This window comes from Scylla paramamosain, chromosome 15 (genome assembly GCF_035594125.1).
Source record: "Scylla paramamosain isolate STU-SP2022 chromosome 15, ASM3559412v1, whole genome shotgun sequence".
NCBI lineage: Eukaryota > Metazoa > Arthropoda > Malacostraca > Decapoda > Portunidae > Scylla > Scylla paramamosain.
The window spans coordinates 10018512-10026011 of NC_087165.1; the positions used below are offsets into that span (position 1 = coordinate 10018512).

The 7500-nt window shown below is 40.4% G+C and overlaps 1 protein-coding gene across 1 annotated transcript in view; it reads right to left on the reverse strand.

Moving 5' to 3' along the window:
• LOC135107403 (transcription cofactor vestigial-like protein 2) overlaps positions 1-7500 on the reverse strand; it is a 44691-nt gene that overhangs the window by 23985 nt on the left and 13206 nt on the right. The window lies entirely within an intron of this gene.

The window sequence follows — 7500 nt, forward strand, 5'->3', positions numbered from 1 at the left end:
CCTCAGTGACCAGATCCATTACGTTTCCTCCCACATCCAAAGAGAAGCTCATGTACAGTTTATCACATTGAGATCTTAAAGTCAGTGTGTACATTGCCTCTCCCGCCCTTCAGCTTTTCTCTATCTCAGCGGCTCCACAACAGCTTCCTCACACACCCCAAGAGAAACTAATGTATACTTTATCACGTTGAAACCTAAAAGTATGTTTTTTTTTATTCTTAACCCTTTCACTGCTAGTTAATCTTTCCCATGATCATAAAGAACTTTAAAATTAATAGTTTTTTGTACCACAGTCACTTAAAATACGTAAGTATGTAGCTTAGCAATGATGAAATTAACGTCATATTCTTCATCTTTCTTTATATCAATACAAATGATTCATTGCTATAGTCTGAATTTTGACAAAAGATCCCCACAGCAGTAAAAGGCTGAAGATCCAAAAGCAAACAGAAATTCAGGGAAAAAAGGCCCGCTAATTGTCTCTCCCATAAAGGAAAGTTAAACAGCACTAAAAGAAGAGACAGTTTACGAGATTTAGAGGTGCCATGAAACCCCAGTTAGAAATACACTTAATGGTGTAAAAAATGTGATAAGTAGTTACGGAATATTGCTGTATGAGTCTTTGCTGCCTAAAATGTTTTGTTGGTTGACAAGAAGTTAAGAAATAAAGAAAATAAATAAAGTAAATAATAAACAGATAGGAATCACAATTGTTGAAGCTAGTTTTGAGTGTTTAAAATGTTACGTTAATCAAAAAGGAAGAGGTCCAAGTTCATGAAAATTTGTGGGACAAAGATGAGTAGATGAAATATTGCTACGGTGAATCCCAACTGCCTGAAAATACTTTGCTAATTAAAAGAATAAAACAAAGCTACTGGAAAATATATCGTACAGGAATGCATGATTGATGAAACATGATGAAATCTGGCAAACATGAGAAGAGGGGAAAATAGAAGCACAGTAAATTAACCGAGAACAGTAACTAGAAGATATTAAATAGCGAATTTACATACCAGTAAAAAGAATGCTTTTAGTTTTATTGTATTTATGCCGCTATAAAATCGTATCACCTGAATCTCTCTCTCTCTCTCTCTCTCTCTCTCTCTCCTCTCTCTCTCTCTCTCTCTCTCTCTCTCTCTCTCTCTCTCTCTCTCCTCTCTCTCTCTCTCTCTCTCTCTCTCTCTCTCTCTCTCTATTCTTATCATAATGTACCCTATACGCCTTCCCTCCTCCGCCCACTATAGAGTCCAGGACTCGCCTATAAACGCACCAACAAACGGAACAAGTGACAGTCGGTACAGCATAAACACGGGCCTCCCGCGGCTGGCCGGGCGGGGGCGCGGGGGGAATAAGGGCGGGTTTACTACCTTATAATTTGGAAACTGAGCATTTACGGCCGCGCTTCTGAGGGTTTATGGAAAAATAAATCTCGCCCGTGAACAGTGAGAGAGAGAGAGAGAGAGAGAGAGAGAGAGAGAGAGAGAGAGAGAGAGAGAGAGAGAGAGAGAGAGAGAGAGAACCCAGGTATCCTTGCAATATATTTTTAAGCGAACAGGTGGCAGTGTGAAAATAACACAATAGAACACAAAGAAAGAACAAAGAACAGTGACAGCAGCAGCACATACGTTGGTCCTTACCAGGTTGTTTACGATAAGCTAAAGAAACTGATCTAAAGTCTTAAATATTGGACAGCAAAGATGAAGAGTGTCAAGAGAGAGAGAGAGAGAGAGAGAGAGAGAGAGAGAGAGAGAGAGAGAGAGAGAGAGAGAGAGAGAGAGAGAGAGAGAGAGAGTACATATTATTTGGTGTGGAAAAGAGTAACATTCAGGATAAGTAAAGATAGAAAACGTTAAACACACTGACTCGTCTTGTGTTCGCACGTGAAAGCGAATTATAAATTTCCTTGTTAATGTAGCAAACGTTTTGAAGGAGTAGCAATTAGGTGGTTGGTTATTGGTATTGACGTTGTTGTTGTTATTCTGAAGTTGTTGATTTTTCTCGCTTATAATTCTAAGTGACTGCATTTTATTTAGATTTTTATCTTTTACTATTTAATTTTAAGTCTGTTTTATATAAGCCTATTTTAATGAAGGCACTACTGTACATTTTTCTATGATTAAACAATTTTAATTTTAATTTATTTTTGTTGATGCTGGTCTTGGTGGTGCTATTGTTGTCATTGTTGTCATCATCGTTGTTATTGTTATTCTTGTTGCCTCATATACCCCTTATTCGTATCCTTTACATATGAAACAACACAATGATAGAAAGAATCTTAAGCTACCATGAGAGCAAGACCTGACCACCTCCCTCCCTCTCAGCCAGCCAACAGACAACAGCAAGAAAGCACAGCGAGAGTGGAGGGGAGACGAGGCAGCGGTGGTGATAAGAGCGGCTTGAGGGAAGGGCGGGCGGAGGGAAGCTGACGGCCGGAGGATGTTGGGGAAAAGTCAATGGGAAGGAACTGGCAACGGGCGATTAAAGAGAAGGAGGAGGAGGAGGAGGAGGAGGAGGAGGAGGAGGGAGGAGGAGGGGGACATACACGAGGAGGCAGGAGCAGGACGAGGAGGAAGAGAAGGAAGAGACAATAGGAAAAAAAAATATGGAGACAAAGGAAAGAAAATTCAATTACAAGAAGATATTAGGAAGACAAACTATAAGAGAGAGAGAGAGAGAGAGAGAGAGAGAGAGAGAGAGAGAGAGAGAGAGAGAGAGAGAGAGAGAGAGAGAGAGAGAGAGAGAGAGAGAGAGTTAAAATAAAAATCCGATAAAGACACAAAAAAAAAAAAAAAAGTCAATGTAGAGAGAGGAGCAGTAGTGTAGTGTATGGGCTGTACGAGTATAGAGGAGCACAGATGTAAGGGAAGGGAGTGTGGTGGAGTCGTTTATGGTGGTGGTGGTCGTGTCTCAGCCTCCTAAAACGATGTCTTATTTTATGGTAATGTTGGACCGCCACGACGCGTCCTTCCCTGGTGGTCCCTCCTTGGGGTATGGGGAGGGGGGAAAAAGGAAGGAGGTAGGGAAGGAGGGAGGGAAGGTAGCACCCGCAAAAAAAAGTAATGAAGCTTAATATTGGTCATTTTATAGGTGGTGGTGAGAGAGAGAGAGAGAGAGAGAGAGAGAGAGAGAGAGAGAGAGAGAGAGAGAGAGAGAGAGAGAGAGAGAGAGAGAGAGAGATGCTTAGATAGTCATATATAAAAGATAAACACATATATGCATACATACATGCTTAAATACACACACACACACAAACACACACACACACACACATACGCACACACATGCATTCATACATACACACATAGCTGCATACAGAAGAGCAGACAGACAAATAGAAAAAAATATATATATACATGAAGAATAGACAAAAGGACAGGCAAGAACAGGGAGGGAAAGACAGATCTGGCTGAGACAAACATACAGACAGACAAACTTAATATAATTTGCAAACGTGGATTTGAATTATTCTGCTTCCTTTTCCTTCTTTTGCATTTTCTTCTACTATTGTTGTTGTTGTTGTTGTTGTTGTTGTTGTTGTTGTTGTTGTTGTTGTTGTTGTTGTTCTCTTCTTTCCTCCTCCTTTCCTCATATTCACGTATTATTTACATCTTTTCCCACACTCTTCATTTTTCTTATTCCCTCTTCTGTCTTTTAATTATATCATTCTTCATTTCTAGTCACTTTTTTTCCTTTTTCCCTCTCTCCTCTTCATTTACTCTTCCATTCTCTACTCTTCCTCCTTTATTTACCCCTCCATACCCTCTCCTATTTTCTCCTTCTCTCTTTTGTCTCTCATTCATATCACTCTTCATTTCCAGTCATTTTTTTTTTTCCTTTTTCTCCCTCCCCTCTTCCATTCCCATTCCCTTTCCTTCCTCCCCTTTTCCCCTGCTTCCTTCTCATTCCCATCCCTCCCATTCCCTCTCTTCCTGTCCTCTCCCCTGCGTCCTTCCCTTCCTCACACCTCATTACGCGACACGTGCTGGCCATAATCTCAGGTGAGGTGGGAGTAATCAACATAGGATTATAAACTGCCTCCCCAGCTCAAATCCGCGGCCCTTGAGCAATCCTATTTAGAGCGAGGGGATTACGCGATGAGATTGTTGTGGTGGTTGGCGGGCGCGAGGCAACGAGACGGAAGGAAGGAAGGAAGGAGAGAGGGGAGAGCGGGGAAGGAAAGGTACTGGAAAAGTCATTTGCTGAACGGTGTGTGTAAGGTAATATAGAGACTAGCAGTTCTTTGGGAATGAAGCCGTTTTCATTGGAGGGAGAGGAACAGAGGGGCTGGTACCGAAGGGAGAAGTGGGCAGAGAGAGAAGCCTGTTTTTTTTTTTTTTTTTTTTTTTTTTTTTTGCTCTTGTTCAGTTATGATATTACTCTGATGCTAATAGCGCTACATATATAAGCCGAGATTTCTCCTTCCGTCTGTTTCTCTTGTGAATTTTTTTGCAGATGTATAGTAAAGATCTTTTCCTTGTGTATTTTTCCCCGTCATATTGTATCTGTAACGGATTCTTAGAGAGGAAAGTAAAAGGTTTTTGGTCAGGAAAAAAAAGTGAGTGGAAGACACGATGATATAAAGAAAACTAAACGGAGAATAGCGAAGAGATAAATGAGGTTTTCGTAAGGTGGAAAACAGGTAGGTACGTTTCATGCAAGGACTGCCACGTGTAGGCCTGATGGCTTCTTGCAACTTCCCTTCGTCTTATGAATGCTCATAGTTTAAGCAAAACGCTGATGTGAAAACTCGCATCCCAGCTTCACTAGGAGAGAGGTATTCATAATCAGTGTATTATGTAAGTCAAACACGTGTATTGAAAACCTGACATGTTGCAAAGTTCTCGGATCGAAAACCTCATAGCGTCCAGAGGAAAGAACGATGCTTGACATGCCACGAGGGGACGAAAAAGAGAACATCGGAGACTTAGGAAGCAGACTAAACTAATAAAAAGCAAGAACTAGAACAAAGAACAAGAAAGGAAAATAACCCAAACGAACCGAGCCATATGCCGCGAGAAGCAGAAGAAACAAAATCAAAAGAAGAAAATAGGAACAAGATCAACAGTAACAAAGAATAACAGAAATAAAAACATATCACTCAAACAAACCGAAGGAGAAATCGGAGAGAAAAAAAAAATAATAAAAGAGCAAAGAAAACAAGAACAAAGAATGAGAGAGAAATAAAGCCTGATAACACAAACAAACAAAGCCATATGTCGCGAGGAGAAACCGGAAAAGAAAAAAAGAAAAAAAAAAGGGGGAAACCAGTATAACCACATCAATCTGTCCGCTAGGTGATATATACATCAAGATTTCAGTCGTAAATCATCAGCACCGCAGGGAAGGGAAGGGAAGGGAAGCTGGCCACTGGTGAAACACGGCGTTGTGCATTTGTCTTTTTCTTCCAGTTTTCCTGATCGTTTTTCTTTCTTTTACTAGCTTAATGGAAAGAAAAAGATGAATTATGCTATTTTCTTCGACGTCTGACCTGAGAGAGAGAGAGAGAGAGAGAGAGAGAGAGAGAGAGAGAGAGAGAGAGAGAGAGAGATGCAAACAAACACAATTCGTGGAAAAATAAATACAAGTGAGGGTTTATCATGGGGCAGCAGAGTCGAGTCATCAGACGCTGGCTCGCCGCTATTCGCACACTTGGTCATAAAGATCGGCATTGCAGTCCTCGGCAGATTTAATGAAGGAACTCACTGGATATAAGACCTCACCGACGAGGAAGGAAAGAACACCAAGCAGAAGAAATGAAGAAAAGATAGTAGTTCTGTTAGAAGTTATAGGAAGATAAATAACGTTTTGTTAATTAATCTATTTCTTGTTTGTATTTGTTTATTATTTTTTTCTACATGTCAAAGAGGGAGCTGGAAAAAAAAATCCAATACATCTTTGTCCGTCCAAAAAGTTAAGTCATAGGAGTTTCCAAAAAGTCAGCCAGTTTACTTATTAAGCCTTTATAACAAAAACTGCTAGAAAAAGGTAAGAGTTTTGTTGGAAGTCTTCGGAAGATACATTACGTTTTATATATATGATTTATCTCCTACTTGTATTCCTTCACTTATATACTTATTTTCCACGCGTCAAGGAGGCTGGGGAAAATCCATTAAATTTCCTCGCCCCTAAAAAAAAGTTAATGACAGAAGTTTCCATTATAAGTCAGCTAGTATAGTTCTTTGGCCTTAAACTTTGTCAATTAACAACAACAACAACACTACTACTACTACTACTACTACTAATAATAATAATACAACAAGAGAAGATCAAGGAGGGAGGAAGGGAGGGATGGAGGGTTGGTGGGGGCACATCGGTAGCAAACTGACTCCACGTGTATTAATGAAGGCATCGGGTGGGCCAGGTAATCCCATGTTATGAAGACCCGCACTGTGGGAGGCTACCTGTGTGTGTGTGTGTGTGTATGTGTGTGAGAGAGAGACAGAGACAGAGAGAGAGAAAGAGAGAGAGAGAGAGAGAGAGAGAGAGAGAGAGAGAGAGAGAGAGAGAGAGAGAGAGAGAGAGAGAGAGAGAGAGAGAGAGAGAGAGAGAGAGAGAGAGGGGTGTATACATATTTCTCTCTCCCTTTCTCTCTCTCCTTCTCTCTCATTTCCCCAAACAATATCTGAGGAAGGCACATCACACTGTATTTGAAGAACATGATGCAGAAACCCGTGCAGCTTTTAGAGAACATCGAGTAACTGGGAGTCTTCAACCTCGCCAGGAATTTCGCCCCACCAGGAGACAGATTACGGAGCCTCGGATCTCATCATCTCAGCCGCGGGAGTCATACGGAAAGTTATAATTAGTTAGATTTGTTTTGCCTTTTTTTTTTTATTTTTGTAAGAATATAAGGAAACAAGGAAAGCAGCAAGAACCCTTCAGGTGTGCACTATTTTAGGAACTTTATCTCACTGCCACAAATCTCGTCGTCTTCTCAGCCGCAGGAATCATACGAGAAGTTGTAATTAGGTGTGTTTGCCCTTTTATTTTTATGAAGATAAGGAAATAAGGGAAGAAGCTGCAAGAACCCGTCAGGCCTACATGTGGCAGTCTACATGTGGCAGTCCATGTATGAAACATGCCTGCCTGTTTCTACCTACAATCGTCATCCATTAATCCGTCTAATCTTTTTAAAGCTCTCTTATGACTCGACTTTATTGCAACTTGATTTCTGTGTCTGTTCCATTTATTTTCCAATCCGTCTGAAAACCAATTCCTTCCTATACTTAAAGAAAAATCTAACTTTATCAAACTTAAAGCCATTATTTCTTGTCCTATCCTGAATACTGATCCTGAGGATTTCGCCAACGTCACCCTTGTTGTAACGTCTATATATTTTAAGTTGTTTTTCTATCTCAGTGTAGATTTCTCGTATACTCCTAGACTCGCAAGGACCTGTAATTTATAAGTATGCATATATTTTATGTAAGAGAGGTTTCTGGCCAAAGGCAACAAAAAGATAGGGAAAAAAAATAAAAAGCCCCCTGAAGATGCCAGTCC